At 36.9% G+C, this 16,664-nt stretch overlaps 1 long non-coding RNA gene across 2 annotated transcripts; it reads right to left on the bottom strand.

Annotated features, from left to right (window-relative positions):
- Nucleotides 1–2,040: 2,040 nt before the first annotated feature.
- Nucleotides 2,041–4,264, bottom strand: LOC129748006 (uncharacterized). Of its 2 annotated transcripts, none has more exons than XR_008737623.1 (3): nucleotides 4,220–4,264; nucleotides 2,844–3,188; nucleotides 2,041–2,684 (listed from the first exon to the last, which is right to left on the bottom strand). It is a non-coding gene; the product is annotated as an uncharacterized LOC129748006 (long non-coding RNA). The 2 variants fall into 2 exon arrangements; XR_008737624.1 differs by having other exon boundaries at nucleotides 4,216–4,257.
- Nucleotides 4,265–16,664: the final 12,400 nt, after the last annotated feature.

The raw sequence follows: 16,664 nt of genomic DNA, 5'->3' as shown, positions 1-16,664 counted from the left end.
TTATCTTCCTTCCATGCTTAAATGCTTTAAAATGGAATTTAGAAATTTGCTTTAAACGTAGAACTAAATCTCATAACTTGATCCAACACTCAGAATCGGAATTTAGAAACAGGTTTTGATTCAATAACATATCCAATCACCAGTTTTAAGAAGAAAAAAAGAACTAAATAAAATTTTAATACTATGTACTAAATAAAAATGGTTAGCACTAAAATGTTACAAATAATAACAAATGGTTGAGATTTGCAAATAAAACTTTTGAGTTTCATTTCTTACTTATTTTTCAACATCACAATGAAAATTGTTGAATCAACGTTACAATCAAATTATATTACACATCCCTTAACAAAGAGTTTCCACATTGATAAGAAATATCAACATAATTCGTAATAAAAATAAACAAATTTTGTATTTAATTTCAGATTCTATCATCATCAAACCAAGAATTTAAATTGTATCTCTTTGCGAAAAATTTAAATTCGAAGAGTTAAAGATTCATTTTACTTCAGGAATTCAGTAAAAAAGAGAAAAAAAAAAGTAATCAAAAAAAAAATGTATTTCCCAATTCGAATAACAGACTCTTAATCCACGTCTATGAATTAAAAGCGGTAAGTTAAAGGAAAAAATAAAAAAAATACTATAATACTTTACGTAAATTGGGGGTTTTCAATGCCTTTTTGTAAACATAGATTTCATAAACCTATTATTTTAAGTTGCTTTGAATCAGAATTCGATGCATATTTTTAATGATCAAATTTTGATTTTTTTTTACTTTTTGAAACGCATACACTTTTAGATAAATATAATAAAATGTTAATTGAAATGATGATCAATTTCATTCAAATCACATAATCAAATGCATGTCACGTAAAAGATAACGAGAAACAAAATGTTATATGGAAATTTCCTCAAAAAATAAAAAAAATAATTCGGAGCATAAAAAAACTTGAAATTTCAGCATTCAAAGCTGTTGTTTGAATTCTCTGCAAATAGTGATGTATCATGTCTGTAAATATAGAAAACGAAATTTTAAAGAAAACTCTCAAAATGATTTTCCAGAAAAAAAGGCGATTGATTCAAATCTCCTCAAAATTGCAACACATTTTAACAAAACATTCTTTGGCGCACTTTTATTGGGGTTAATCGAAAAAGAACATAACAGTGTTTAAGATCCTCTGTAAATTAAGAAAATAATGCCTTCGCTTTAAATGTTTGCTAGAAATAAATAAAAACTTCCTAATAAATTATAACGATTTTTTTGCACTTGGATGTAGGTACTACAATTAACATTTCTTTGAATATAATCAAAGGTGATTACAGGGAAAACGAATAAACAAACAATATCTGCGAAACAAAAAAAAAACGAATTGATCCACTTTCAATTTGATGAAAGCTCAAAAGATCGTATTCCCCAATTAATAGGCCGCTATTTTTATTCACCCCACTTATGGGGTAGGTACATAAAAATAGTTGTTTGAAATTGATAGTAAGAAATCCGAACTCGTTTTGAATTGAGCTTTTTAAGGTCCACGTAATATAATTTGGCGGAAATATTACGGAAAATGTTCTAATAGTCCCGATCCACCCCATTTTACGGAGTACCAATCCAGTACCATGAACATAGATAATGATTGACCGTCTTCTTACATGAGCGTTATAGTTGTGAAAATTCATAGGCTCATCAAAGTTTGCCGGGTCAGCTTATATTCTATAAGTTTCAAGATGGATGTCAACTTCATTAGGGCATCCGCAGCAATCGCGAGTATAGTGAAAATGCTCACGCGTTTAATCACTTTCGTACCGCACCGGGGGTTAGTATGAGGGTGAGAAAAATAGGGCCGTTGCCGTCGGGACCGACAAAATCACCAAATTTGCTCACTAGAAAGGGGCGAGAGCAAACATGCACTGAAAAAAATCTACCATTTAAGGCTGAGTTAATCAAACGAAGTTCAGCGTGCAGAGTTTCACGGAGAAAAAAGTATAGTATTTTTAACAATAATCCACTTTTATTCAATCATATTTCTGATTAATTCTCGGCTAACTATAAATATCAAACTTTCAATTAAATATACAATAGATTATCGGATTGTTTTTGTGTGTTTAACAATGCATATAATAGGTTCAATAATACCGATATGATTGATTTTGCGCACTCAACTATAAATATCATAGATTCAAGTACATATGTATGATTGAATTTCTTCACTCTATCATAAATATGATAGATTCAACTATAGTTGTATGATTGATTCTATTATATATATAGTTGATTCAACTATACCAAAATAATTGATTTAATTATATTTATATTTGATTCAATTATTGTGTATAATAGAATCGAAAGTTGATTTTAATTGATTTAATTCATATTACAATTAGGAAAAATGAAGCTCCGGAAGTTTTATAGGTTTTTACTATTTCAGATGGCTCAGAACCTTTAATTTAGGTTCCGAAATGAAAACTAGCTGAAGAGTAGGAACATAGTATTTTTATGTTAATATTCGATATTCTTGATAAAAATCTTAATGTCTAAAAATTTATCCAGATTGGCCTTTCCATTTCATAGAGTTCCAGGACCGAATGGCGGTCATCTGGTGCAGATCCTGGTTGGAGGCGGTACATAGTCGTAGGCGGTAGCAAGCCGGTCCGACGATGACGTTGTCGTATAGTGGCTGGACCCGGATCTGTAAGCAGCAAAAATGATTTTAGTGGATAGTTACAATGCCGGAAGTTTAACAATTTAACACAACATATTGGTTCTCATGATCAAATTGATTAAAGATTTTAAAGAATGATCCGGATTTTTGAATTAAGAATTCAAATTAGAGCATGATTGAACTTACCAGCCGGATGCATTTGAACATTCCATTGTTCGTTTTTTCAGCAGTTTTCGGTCATCTTTCAGGGGTCACTGTTTGGCTAACGAAGTGTGTTGAATTTCATAGCCCCTTGCATTATTCTTTGTCCCGTGATTCACCAACCTCATGAAGTAGGTTCCGCAGGTTGAATCAGAATATCTTAGCTTTGCGAGCAGCAGCGCACCTCCACCTTCCACCTTCGAAAGCTTTGATCGCTGTCAGCAAATATTCGGTATCTTTGATGGAATCATATCGGGTCGAATCCTTTGTAGCGTTCGCTGTCCTCGACCCCTGGATCTTCGGGATTCTGCTGCCGGGGCGAAGGTTGACCTAGAACAAAAGGCAAATTAAAGCTTAGTTCTTTTAGAAATGGGACACTTTCATTTGCTAATAGCTCGTTAACTAGTTATTGGATATTGAAAATTTTGACAGCATTTTGTTGCCTGTAAAAAGTACTATTTGACCTATTTTTTTCAAAATTTAAAATTTACGCGTTTTTGAGATATGTACGATACAAGAGAAAAGGAAAAAAATCATTTTGCACAGTTTCCTTGAAAATACGTCATTATCAAATTGATAGCTGACAAAACCGTTGATTATTCAAAGAATTACTAAGTTTTTGTGGTGGATAAGTATGCAAACACTGTAAAAATGTCCACAAAGTTCAAATCAAGCATTGGAGTAAAGCACAGGATCGGCAACTACGTTTGAGGGTCATCAAGGAAGTCAAGTCTCATACCAGCATTTTTAATTTTCAATAAACGAAAAACTAAGGGTAGATCGCTGAAATGTCCAAAACAATTTTCTCCGATAAGCTGAAAGTGTTGCCTAGTAATGACTCATTGAAATCCAACCTCAAACAACCATTTTTTGATAGTTCCAAAGCTCTCAAGCTGTAAAACCGGTACCGAAAAAAAACGTTCAAAAATGTGGTAAAAAATAATCAAATTTGTTCATTTCGAAACAACTGTATCCACTAAAATGCTTCCAGTTTCTAGTTTCCAGAAAACTATTGGACCAAAAAGTATCAGAAATTGAAGAAGGAGGGTGAAGCCACCTAAAATATAGATTTTACGAAGTATAAGTTGGAGAAACTGATCAATTCCATGACTGAAAAAAGTGTGCGCCGGTCAATGGGAGATATTAATAATAAAGTAGAAATTTCTTCAACAAATAACGGTAAATATTTTTTTTCAAATTTTTTCATAAAAGATCATAACATTACCTTCTTTTTCTTCATAGAAAGTATTTCGTTCAAACGAATGGTTTTTTAGATACAGGCATTCGTAACTGTCCCATTTCTAAAAGAACTAAGCTTTATTGATTGATTCAATCTTTAGAAATTAATCAATTTTACCTACCGGTACATGCCGTCGTTTTTTTTCCGCTGAATCATGACTACACGCATACCTGGAAATACTCAATGTTAAAATAAAATAAAATGTTAAAAAAAATTGTAATCATAAAAGTAGTGAAATTAATTATATGAAAAGTTGAATATCTAAAATGAATCATACAATTGTTGTTGAACCTATCATATTTACAATTGAATCAATTATACCACTACAGTTGAATCTATCATATTTACAGTTGAATCAATTATACCACTACAGTTGAATCTATTATATTTACAGTTGAACGCCTATAATCAATTATACAATTGTAGTTGAATCTATCATATCTACAGTTGAATCAATTATACCACTACAATTGAATCAATTATACCATTACAATTGAATCTGTTATATTCATAGTTGATTGTATAAGGTCAATCAGCAGTTTGTAGTTGAATCTATTGTATTTATAGTTGAATGCATAAAATAAATCATACAGTTGAATGCATTATATTGATAGTTGATTGCGTAAGGACAATTAGAAGTATGTAGTTGAATCTATTATAAAAGTAGTTGAATGCGAAAAAATCAACTGCATTTCGATTATTGGTATAACAAGCTGAAATAATTGGAACAACTGTCGTCTTTTTTCTCCGTGTTGTTGACATTCAATGAAATTTTATAATTTTAGTAAACAATTCTAGCGTAACATTTCAAAAGGGCGAAACTGCCAAATGTAAACAAATCGAGTTAATGGTCATTCCGGATGCACGCGGTTGCACTTTACGTATCAAACGCGGTTTCATCTTAAAATTACCTAAAACTTTCAAAAAATTGAAAAAAATCTATTGGGCGAAACTTCTTGTTGATGCATTTTCGTTGGAACGCGAAATTACGCCTATTCAAAATGGAGTGAATTTTTCTATTCGTGTAGAGCCAAAAGGCGTAACTGAGTTGACCGTGTGTGACAAAACGGCCTACCCGATAGGAAATACACCCTACTATTCATCATACTTATAGTGTATTTGTTTATGCCGAGTGTTGCACTAGTGTTGCACTGGTGCACCACTAGGTGCTGTCAAACTGTTTGTTTATTCGGACGGTGTTGCACTGGTTTTGACCTGTCGGAGTTATGCTTACGGACGGTGGCCCACCGATAATTTTGCCAGTGTTGCGAGAGAGCGTGTGAGTGAGGGAGGTAGCAAAACACTGGCGACGATTTGTGTTTGTTTTTATCGGGTACGGTGGAACACTCCACGAGTGGAGAAAACAAATACAGTATTAGTCGGCTCGCGAAGGGTGCGTCGGCCGATTTTTGTTCATACTAATCGGCCTATTGTTGCAACGTCGCTTATGGGAGTTTTTGCTGGGCATTGGCCGATTAATAAGCCGATTTCGTAGGCATATTAAATAGGGTGATGAGTAGCATGATTGTGTAGGAACCGACTAAATCGCCTGATTAGTAGGGCGATAAAGTTGATGAGAAATTCGACGTTCGGCTATTTAATAGTGGTATCAAACGAGCTATTTAGTATTAACCACCCGACTAAATAGGTTGATTAGTCACTTGATCTAGTTAAATAAACCTACCACCCTACCCAATCGTACTAAATAGCCGGATTGATTGACCTCAAAAATTGATTTTTCTTCCTACCACCCAACTAAATCCGACTAAATAGCCGAATTGATTGACCGCAAAAATCGATTGTTTTCCTACCACCCTACCCAATCGTACTAAATAGTCGGATTGATTGACCTCAAAAATTGATTTTTCTTCCTACCACCCAACTCAATCCGACTAAATAGCAGAATTAATTGACCTCAAAAATCGATTGTTTTTCCTACCACCCTACCCAATCGTACTAAATAGCCGGATTAATTGATCGCAAAAATTGATTTTTCTTCCTACCACCCAACTCAAACCGACTAAATAGCCGAATTTATTAACCGCAAAAATCGATGTTTTCTTACCACCGTACGCAAACCAACTAAATAGCCGGATTAATAGGCCATTCATGATGTCAGGATGTTCATTTTCGTATCTCGGAGTGAGTCCAGTAGAGGTATTTTTATTTTTCTGTATCAAAAATATGTCCAGTGGTTGGCGAAGTAAATTTCTGGCCGGTAGCCTGATGGTGGAGGCACGAACCAATGCTTCCGTAAACTTCAGACTCAACAGCAGCTCGCACCTCAAGGCGGAAATCCGTTCCAGCTCCTCCACCCAACGGGTACAAACGGATTTCGAGAGCTGAATGTTTTTCTATTGACATAAAAGGAACACAATCAAACTAAATTCCAAACAAATTTTTATTCCATCAACTCACCTGCGGCACCTCATCCAGAAACTGGCCCACGGCGAGGGCGTCGTTAGCGAACACTTTCGATTACGGCTTCAGGCATGCACGGCAAACGTCCGGGAACTTGGTCAGGTTGACGTCGTCATGACGGAACCGATAGAAACGCGCTCGCCACTCAAACAAACTCCATCACACAACAGATGTCAAAAACTAATTCAGTTATGACCATTCCATACTAAATAGGCTTAAAGTTTGCCAACTAAATAGAGTCCTACGAAAACCTACTAAATTGACCGATCCCCCCCGATAACGTCGATCAACTTATCGTGCTACCAAATCATGCGTAATTGTGTGAGCTTACTCATCAGCCGATTTAGTATGGCACCTATTTCATATTCAAGCGTAGCCCGATTAATCGGCATACTAAATAGGGTCATTGATTTAGTATGGTGATTCGTAGCCAGACTATATCGGCACCCTACTAAATATGTGAACGGCGAAATTTGTCAGCTGTCAAATTTCCTATCGGGTAATTAGTTTTTGCGTGTAGGATGAATGGGCGGTAACTTCAAAACCAAAACAAAAACGGCCAATCAATTGGGCGAAACTTGCAGGCGTAACTGAAATCGAAAACACTAATAGGGCGAAACTCGAAAATCTCTGAAATTACGCGAAAAAAGTTAAAGATCTTGATAACCATCGAACAATAAGTTAATATAATGCACATTTTTTGATTTTGTTGAACAAAAAGTGGTCGATTTTATAAATAGGATTTGAATAGGTGTTCCGAATTTTCAAACGCGTTTTTCTCGTTTCGAGCTAACTGCTAGTTTCGCCCTTTTTAAATGTCACGCTAGAATTGTAAATTAATTAAGCAATGTGGCTCTTCTTTTCATTTGTTCGCGTGCCCTCGGAATCTGTGGCAGAAGGCCCAGGGTCTGTTCTTTGAAGCCGAGTGGGTCGTCGTAATTAGCATAATTTTGAACGGTAGGCACAGAACTTGCAATTGATCATCATCAAGTAACAACAACGCCGCTTGAAGGTAAGTGAAAAAACTGTTGATTTAGCTATTTTTTTTATACTCAGCAGCAGCAGTAGAGCTATCTCTGGCTGAAGAAAAGTTCATCACTCGCCCGGTTCCTCAGCCACGATTGCGACCACAGGCATTAGTCGTAACTGATAGTACCACCGGTAGCGCGCAGTCACTTTCAGCTTTTTGTGCAACCTATTGAAATAAAAGATGACGACACAGCTACCATCGGTGACCAGGTGAGAATTTTTTTATGGCTTAGCAAATTCTATATGAATTTTATTTGAATTTCAGGTTTAATAAAAGCTCTCAATTGACAACAGCAGCAGCTGAAACAGTTCCATCAGTACGGTTTCATCAGTATGGTTCCATCAGTATCAGCATTGCAAAGAGCGCTGAGTTGGGTTTGAGTTCAAATGAAATCGATTATCGGATCGGAATCGGAGCTAACATTCAGAAACTAACTCCGACTAATTTGAACTTATGCGATTAGTTCACATAGTTGGGCCAAACCAAGGAATTGGCTAGCAGTGACAGCAGAACATTGATTGACGAAAGTATCAGCCGGTATGGATTCCCGGACAGAAAAATTGCAAACGATATACTGGAATTGGTCAACGTCGAGAAGCTGGCTCGTGATAAGTTAAAATCCCCCTTCAAAAGATTGTGGCTCCCGGATGAAGAAGAGGGAAAATGAGATGACCATGCCGCGCGCTTCAGTAACGATTATTTTTTTCAAGACAATTGCGGTACTGCGTCTTCCGGTCACAATATCCATAACGAAAACGACTGCGGACGGGAATGCTTTCCGAAGGACTAGTTTGGGCTTTTTAAGCATTAAAAAACAAAGTTAAACTCAAAAAGAAATTATCCAGAAAAGTGTTCGAAATACTGACAAAAATATAGGGCCTTACATTAACTTATGACAAATCTATATTTGAAACTTTAAGAATAAAAATGGTATATTATCGTATGAATAATGGAAAAAATTATATGAAGGTTTATTTTTATTGTTGATTACATGTTAAATCTACTTTAACTTGAAATGGTTTTTCTTCTAGAAACTAGATACGATTCGAATGACCTAACCTGGGCCGGTGGCGAAGATTCACAATCTGATATTTAGTCGTTCCACACTTAATCTCAATCTGACAGAGACCGTATAAGCAACGTTTTGCACTTATCGGTCGTCAAGTCGCTGAAACTGTGGTCGGTCCCATGAGCAGAATCTTTAGCAGATAGGTTTGAACCGGGGCAATGACGCATACAGTTCACCTTCTAGCTGCACCAGGGCAAACGGTTCCGACTCACTGAAGCCGAAATCTTGGAACCAGCGGCGGAAAACCTTTTGCTTGATGGTGGAACTCTACTTTCGGGTGATTCCGGCTGCTACTGCCACGAAATTCTTGCTGCATCCGCCAAAGGACCCGGTTGCTGGTCGCTCGAAGCTGCTTGGCCCTGTTGCTGCTGTATGGCATGTTCAACCAGGATGTCGAATTTAACGTCACGTCACGGATAGCAGATAACGAAAACGAAATTAAAGCGAAGAAACTATCGGCTCCGAAAATTTACTCGATCAGTAGGTATAAATATAATTTAATATTTTCTGCAAAAATTTTCTCAGTGCAATGCTCAATTTTAAAATAATAATGCTTCCGTCCGGTGCGCGAACGAGTGTGCATACCAAAATCGGTCCGCTGAAATGAGCAAAACCGGGCCGCGTATACTCCCGTATTGGTGCGTTTGCTCTTAGTGTAGTTTTTCCAAATAAGTAAAATTTTAACCAACAACAAAGTGGCACTATTGGCATCGACACGAAGGACAGAATTATTGCAGATTTTTAATATGAGGTGTACCCGAGTTTTAATTTAAATTTTTTGTATGGATAACGCAAAAATGTGATCGGAGAATGATTATTTTTTTGGTTTGTCTTGAATATTTTGCTCTCGTGGGATGCATATGTTATTCCAATATATGGAGCTGACTGGAAAATTCTCTATAGTTTAAATTTCGAATTCAAATGCTAATTCGATATAATAATTTGAAAACTTACACAGGGAAAAAATATTGACAACTGGTTTAACTTATAACTGATTGCTAGAAGTATCAAATTCCCCTCAAATAAGCAGCAGATTCATATTAAAGAGACTCATGTGTATTGGAGAGCTTAGATTTTAATTCGAAAAAGTCAATATTCAATCTTCCTATAGCGGCTAAAATTTGGCCTATCGTTTTTTTTAACAGAAGAATTTTTTTTCGAATCAATCCTGTTTCAAATGTTTGGCTACCATCTTTAAAGAGCATTTTAAAATTCTCTTGATTTTTATTTATGGTGAGTTTGTTGTAGATAAAGACTAAGAAAGACTTCGAAAAAGAAATATGATTTATACAATTTACCTTCTATCAAGGACAGTGATAAGAATGGTAAGGGAACTATCATACGCGTATGTCGTCTACCCAAAGCTACAAATCAAAATCACACTAAAGCCACGATGAAGGAGTCTTTCCGTTTGCTGCAGCCTCCAGGCAGGGCTCCGATTGCGGTGCTACGATTTCCGACGGGATGAGAAGACGACGGGCACCAGTTTCTGTGCATTTGCTACGGCCATCACGGATAACACGCTTCAAATTAATACATAATTCACTGGTGTGTGGTACAAATAGAGGTATACCGAGCTGAACATGGACCATCTCCTTCGTCATTTTCGTCCCCCCGCGCAGCTTGCAACTATCTTTTCGGGAACTATGTAGCGCTTTACAAGTCCAAAGGCAAGCGGCCAGATCAGCAATGCGGAAGATTTGTCCCGAAAAGTAGAATTTATGGTTTCGTCCATGACAGAATTGTGATTTATGGAACCAATTTTTTTCCTCCACACACCCTTCTCAAGTCTTCTTGGTCACCCGATTTCAAGGCGCTAGCTGTATTTTTTTTTCTCGTGTTCTCCTGTCCAGCTTCCAAAGCCTGAGAGCCGTAGCTGAATGGAAAGTCCACCAAGTAGATTTGTGATATCTTGGTTAAGTCGCCCCTGCCTCCCGAAACCGAAGAACATTCAAGGCCTTGGACCGAGCAGAACCGAGAGCTCTACTGAGTGGTGGGAATGCGTGGCCTTGATGAGGAGATGAAGCGCAAGATGCCCCGCGTGGATGGGATTGCTGGTACTGTCATTTTTAGCGCTAATGGGACGCAACTGCGAAAGTTTTGATAAGCTTCCGACCATCTAAGGCTTCGCTCCCTAGCTCTGGTTGCGTCGCTCTCCCAGCTTTTGGGTCATTGTTCCGCCGAATGTTGATGTTGGCTTTGGTTTTTGTTTTGGAAATGCCTTGTTGTTTTTCTGCTCTATTTCTCCCTCCCCCTCTCTTGCTGCTGCTGCTGCTAAGTCCTAAGATAACATTCCCTTGTTATTGGGGCGCTAGCGAGGTTCAGATTAGCGATAGGGTTGTCAGAATGAATTGTTAATAGTTTTACTATAATACGTCTGAAAAAATTAGTATTGATATAAATCGCTTCTATCCATACTGGAAAAGCCGTATCTGATAACGTTATCTTTTTAAAGTTTCTAGATACGCATGAGTAAGCTTGCCAGATTGCCCGGTTTTATCCGGGTTTGCCCGGATATTTGATGCAAAATTTCGAGAAAGTCCGGTCCGGCCCGGTTGCCCGGATATCGTGAAAAAAGTCCGGATATTGCCCGGATTTTTTCACAATTTTCACAAAAAAACCAAAAAAAAATCAAAGTTTTTGAGTAAGTTTCAGCAAAATCGATTAACGGTATGGACATTTTCAACGGTTGTTTCAAATAATTTCGCTGATTTACTTTTATAAACCTTTAAATATTTAAGTGTTCCAAAAAGTTTTTGGAAGTCTGCAATTACATTAATAAAATATCAATTTAATTTTTTTGCATTTTTCCTTTGCTTTTATATATAATAACACCTAAACTTTGCCCGGTTATTGCCCGGTTTTTGGATTTGAAAAATTGAAATCCATGCCCGGATTTTGCCAGGTTTTTTTGAAAAAATGCCCGGTATTGCTAGGCCCGGATGGGAGTGGAAAAAATTCTGGCAACCTTACGCATGAGTCTTATAGACTTACTAGCCTTACAAGGATCAAGACATTTAAAATATTTATTTACTTTTTGACCAAAACTCGGCTGATCATTTCTAAGATTTTCTGTCTGTTCTGAGTTGACAGCTGTCAATGTGACAATATATTACGGAACAACCGATTTTGTTGAACCGAAATGCCTATATTCCAATTTGCCGCTGGTATTGTTCGTGATATTATACTGGTTTTTTACCAACACTTTTTAGTTTTGGGACAATCAACCTCGAAAACGACCATGTTTGTCGACCGGCTGTCCGTTTTTTGTACCGAATGTTTTTGAGGTTAATTGTCCCGTCCCATCTGTACACGCTCAGCAAGTGTGAGTAAGAAATGTCAAAACGAACTCTATAATTATAACCAAAAGATCGGTTATGTTTAACGAAAATACTACGAAAGCTCGGTGATATACACTGAACAACCTGTATATTTACCGAAAACTTGTAATTATTATCGAGATTCACATTCAACCGTTGCAAAAGCAAAAATTGAACTGGGATTCATCGTAAACCACACTAAAGGACTCAGTGACATCACCACTTTAAAAGTAGGTACCGTAAAACGGGGTAACATTGATCACCGGGGTAGCTTTGATCAACATGACATTTTGCCACATAATCATCTATAACTGAGCCTGTAGTTTGAATTTTTGAAAACTGTTTTCTACATTTGAAAGCCTATTTATTGAGTATCAAGAAGGAAAAATTTGGTTTGTATTTGAAATTTTTTTTATGTTAGTTATAATGTAATTTCAAAATCCAAAAATATCTATTTTTTCCAAGGCTTGCAAAAAAGACGCTTTCCTGATGAACTAATAATAATTTAGAAGCCAACGGGATGTTGCATGTGAAAGAACAACTATTTTTCTTTGTATTTGTATAGTTCAAGTGTTATTTTTATAGTCATTTAATGATAACTTTTTAATATTTAAAAAATAAGGACATTTCCCAAGAGTAAGCCCGTATTCGACAAATGGATAGAAACCCATAAAATCGTTATCTTTGAGGAAAAAATGAAAATGAAAATAGTAGGTGGGCCTAGGGGAATGTGTGAAGGTAAAATTTCATTTGTATTTTGAAGTTCAAACTATTTAGCAATAATTATAATTTTGCCCCTAAATGTAGGCAGCATCATAGTTATTTTTTCGGTTATAAATGTTTTTTAACGAAAACGTTAAAAAGCATGTGAAAATTGATAAATTAGCATTTGTAAACATAATTAAGGTGTTTTGAATCCTTTATGATCAAGAAAACTCGATAAAACCATCAAAATAGAGACTGATCAATGTTCCCCCTAAACATCAAATTCTGAACAGAGACGAAATCGATTTTTAAATCAAATTAAAAGTAGTCTAAAAAATTTCTGCATCCATGTTTTACATTCATTGGAGTCCAGTACTGGTTTTAAAAATATAAAACATGCCACATTCTCCTTAATAGAAAAAAACAATCGAAATATATTGAAAAAAGTGATCAATCTTACCCCGGATTACGGTACTCTACTTTTCACCAGTCCGTTCAGTTTTGGAGTGTAATATCCAAATTTGGAGACCTACATACATAGGCAGATTGAAGCTGCTTGAATCAGTGCAGAAACGTTTCTTCAGATATGCATTTCCAAACCTACCCTGGAATGAACCACAGCGGCTTTCCACGTATCACGATCGATGTGGAATCCTGAACATTGAACCAATCGGATCCCGTGTAGTATTTCTCCGGCGTTTGTTTATTTTTGATGTTAAAGGGTGTCCACGATGAAATTGCCACGCACAATTCGAGTTTTCATCCGATGCCATCAAATTTTTTGAATTCTCAGAGACAACCCGTGAATCAACCGTTTTTTTACATGTAAACCCATACTTTCTTCAGTTCTTCGACTGTCTTCGCTAGCTTAAGTCGTTTAAGAATGTGCTGCTTTATAATCGCCCAGCACTTCTCGATGGGGCGGAGCTCCGGAGTGTTGGGAGGGGTAGATATTTATGGCACGAAATTGACCTCATTGTCCGCATACCCCTTCAGCAAGTCCTTGGAGTAGTGGCATGAAGCCAAATCCAACCAGAAGATTGTTGGGATGTTTTGGGCCTTCAGGAGACGAAGCAACCGCTTCTAGATGCACTCATTCATGTACATCTGTCCAGGAACAGTAACCAGGAATTTATTCTCAAATTTGGACATCTTCTGAGTGCGGACATGCTCCGGAACGCTGAACTTATCCTTGGCCATGAAAAACAGGTTGTCGGAGATCTGTTTGAAGTCGGCCTTCACAGATGTTTCGTCGTCCATGATGCAGCATTCAACTTTCGTCAACATGTTAAGGTGCAACTTCCTGGCACGGGTTTTTGGCGGACTTGTTCTGCCTCTTGTCGCGATTATGGGCCTTTTGTACCTTGAACGTTCGAAGCCCAGCCTTAGTTCGTGCCTTCTGGACAAAACTTCGTCCTAGTTTCAGCTTCTTAGCCACATTCCGAACCTAGGCGTTCGGGTTTCGGTTGAAGGCCCCAACTACGCGGATGTGATTTTTGGTGTTGTACGGAATACTTTTTCCTGCACTTCTGGGCTTCCGATCGATGGTCAATCGTTCCTCGAACCGCTTAATCACTCGCAACACCGTGGAATTCGCGATTCCCAACGTTTAAGCGATGGAACTATGCGAGAGATCTTTCTTCTCGTGATGAATGCGCAAGATTTTATCACGCTCGAGCTGTTCTTTCGATTCCATTTCCGCGAGTTTTGATCACTGGACGTTAAAGCTTGCAGGATGTAAACAATGCACTATGAACTAAATCCACCCAAGATTTGATTAAATTCCACCCAACGGTTTAAAAATAAGAGCAATTTCATAGTGTGGCAATTTCCTCGTGGACACTAGACTGCCCCAAATTTGTATGGGAAATTTAAAACCTGTGAAATGTTATACGCTGCAGGCTAAAATTGATCCTGGGCCTAGTACGAGATCTCATGTCAAATTTGGGCCAGATCGGACCACGGGAAGGGGTCGCTCAACGAGCCTGAAGTTTGTATGGGATTTTGAGACATTTTGTTCGAGAGGAACATGAAAAACCTGTTTTCCGTCAATAACTTTTGTCTCCTTCAACCGATTTTTTTTCAAAAACGGGTTTTCTTAAAGCCTAAATTATGACAAATATTTCATCCGAAGGTTGCATTTCTTTTAAAGTTACGATAAAAAAAGTTATTAAGCTTCAAAAATTGGCTAACTTTTTTAAGGATGATATTCATCACTGTTTTAATGAGGCAACTAAATGTCCGACCAGAACACTCAATGTGAAATGTATGCCGTTTCGTCAAATAATGACCGATTTTAACCATTGTTGTTGCGCTCGATTGCAACTTTTAATGTTTTTCTAATATTTGAGTTTGGATGATATTCACTTGATTTGTAAGTTGGGAAAGAAGTAAGGGCGGAAAATGCTTAATAATTTAAAAAAAAATGCATAACCACAGGGGCTTAGGCACGTGACAGAACAACTGCAATATTTATTGAAGGTAGTTGAGGCTCATCGAAAAAAATTCAAATCTCCAACAAAAAATAATTTGATCTGAAATGTTGTGCATAAATTTGAACTTTGTTAGTAACTCTGAATAAAAAAAAGATTTTGAAATGTAATATTTTTTTTAGTTTAAAACCTACTAGGAAATAACTTCAACAGACGTGAACGTGAACAGACTGTAAATGACCTAGATTTTTATTGGCATCACAAATCGTCCAGTCATGTTCCTAAGCCCCTGTGGTTATGCATTTTTTTTTAAATTGTCAAGCATTTTCCGCCCTTACTTCTTTCCGAACTATCAAATGAATATCATTAAAACTCAAATATTAAAAAAACATTAAAAGTTGTAATCGAGCGCAACAACAATGGTTAAAATCGGTCATTATTTGACGAAACGGCAAGCATTTCAAATTGAGTGTTCTGGTCGGACATTTAGTCGCCTCATTAAAACAGTGATGAATATCACCCTGAAAAAAGTTAGCCAATTTTTGAAGCTTAATAACTTTTTTATCTTAATTTTAATAGAAATGCAACCTTCGGATGAAATATTTGCCATAATTTAGGCTTTAAGAAAACCCGTTTTTGAAAGAAATCGGTTGAAGGAGACAAAAGTTATTGACGAAAAAATGGTTTTTCATATTCCTCTCGAACAAAATGTCTCAAAATCCCATACAAACTTCAGGCTCGTTGAGCGACCCCTTCCCGTGGTCCGATCTGGCCCAAAATTGGCATGAGATCTTGTACTAGGCCCAGGATCAATTTTAGCCTGCAGCGTATAACTTTTTCAAAAGTCGGGTCATTTGGGGCAGTCTAGTAGACACCCTTTATATTTGAAAATATCGACTGCTCTAACCTCATCGAAATGGTACCATTCCACGTTCCTTCCCGCCCACTGCGCAATTTTGAACCATTTAAAGTTTACTTATAATGGACGGAATGAATTTTATAACCCTTTACCAAAACTTTAATAACCCTTTACGAAAAAACGGTTATTTTACCCGAACAACTGGAGTGTTTAACCGAGAAACCGGTATTAGAACCGAAATATCGGTAGTTTTCGCCAAAATGTCACCAGTTTTTATTTTTATTTTCGAAATGAAGAGTTTTTATATTTATTTTCATTTACTTTTTTCCTCGGATAGGGAAAGCCCGCTGGAGTTAAGCTTCTTCCAAGCCTCTTCTCCAACAGGTACAAAACCCTATTAAAACAGTTCAACAATTTAGTTTTTTTTTATGTAAAACCATTCTAGTGGGCGAGTTATCACTCTTTGAAGGTTTTTTTGTTTCGATTTTAGTCGTTTTAACATCTTTATGTCGTTCGTGGCTTATATCAACGATGCAGCTGGCGGACAGTCATTGAAAAACTTATCCGATACAACTGTTATCGATGTTCACTCTTGGGCTCGAACTCACGGACATCGGCTCAGGAAGCAACTGGCTTGCCAACTGATGATACAGCTATAGTCCCGCTTTTTGATGAAATGCTTGGGGCTATTTCACAAGGCTGGTTGGAATGGCTTGTGGACGGCCAGATA

Source organism: Uranotaenia lowii, chromosome 2 (genome assembly GCF_029784155.1).
Source record: "Uranotaenia lowii strain MFRU-FL chromosome 2, ASM2978415v1, whole genome shotgun sequence".
NCBI classification, from domain to species: domain Eukaryota; kingdom Metazoa; phylum Arthropoda; class Insecta; order Diptera; family Culicidae; genus Uranotaenia; species Uranotaenia lowii.
This window is presented reverse-complemented; position numbering and strand designations above follow the sequence as displayed.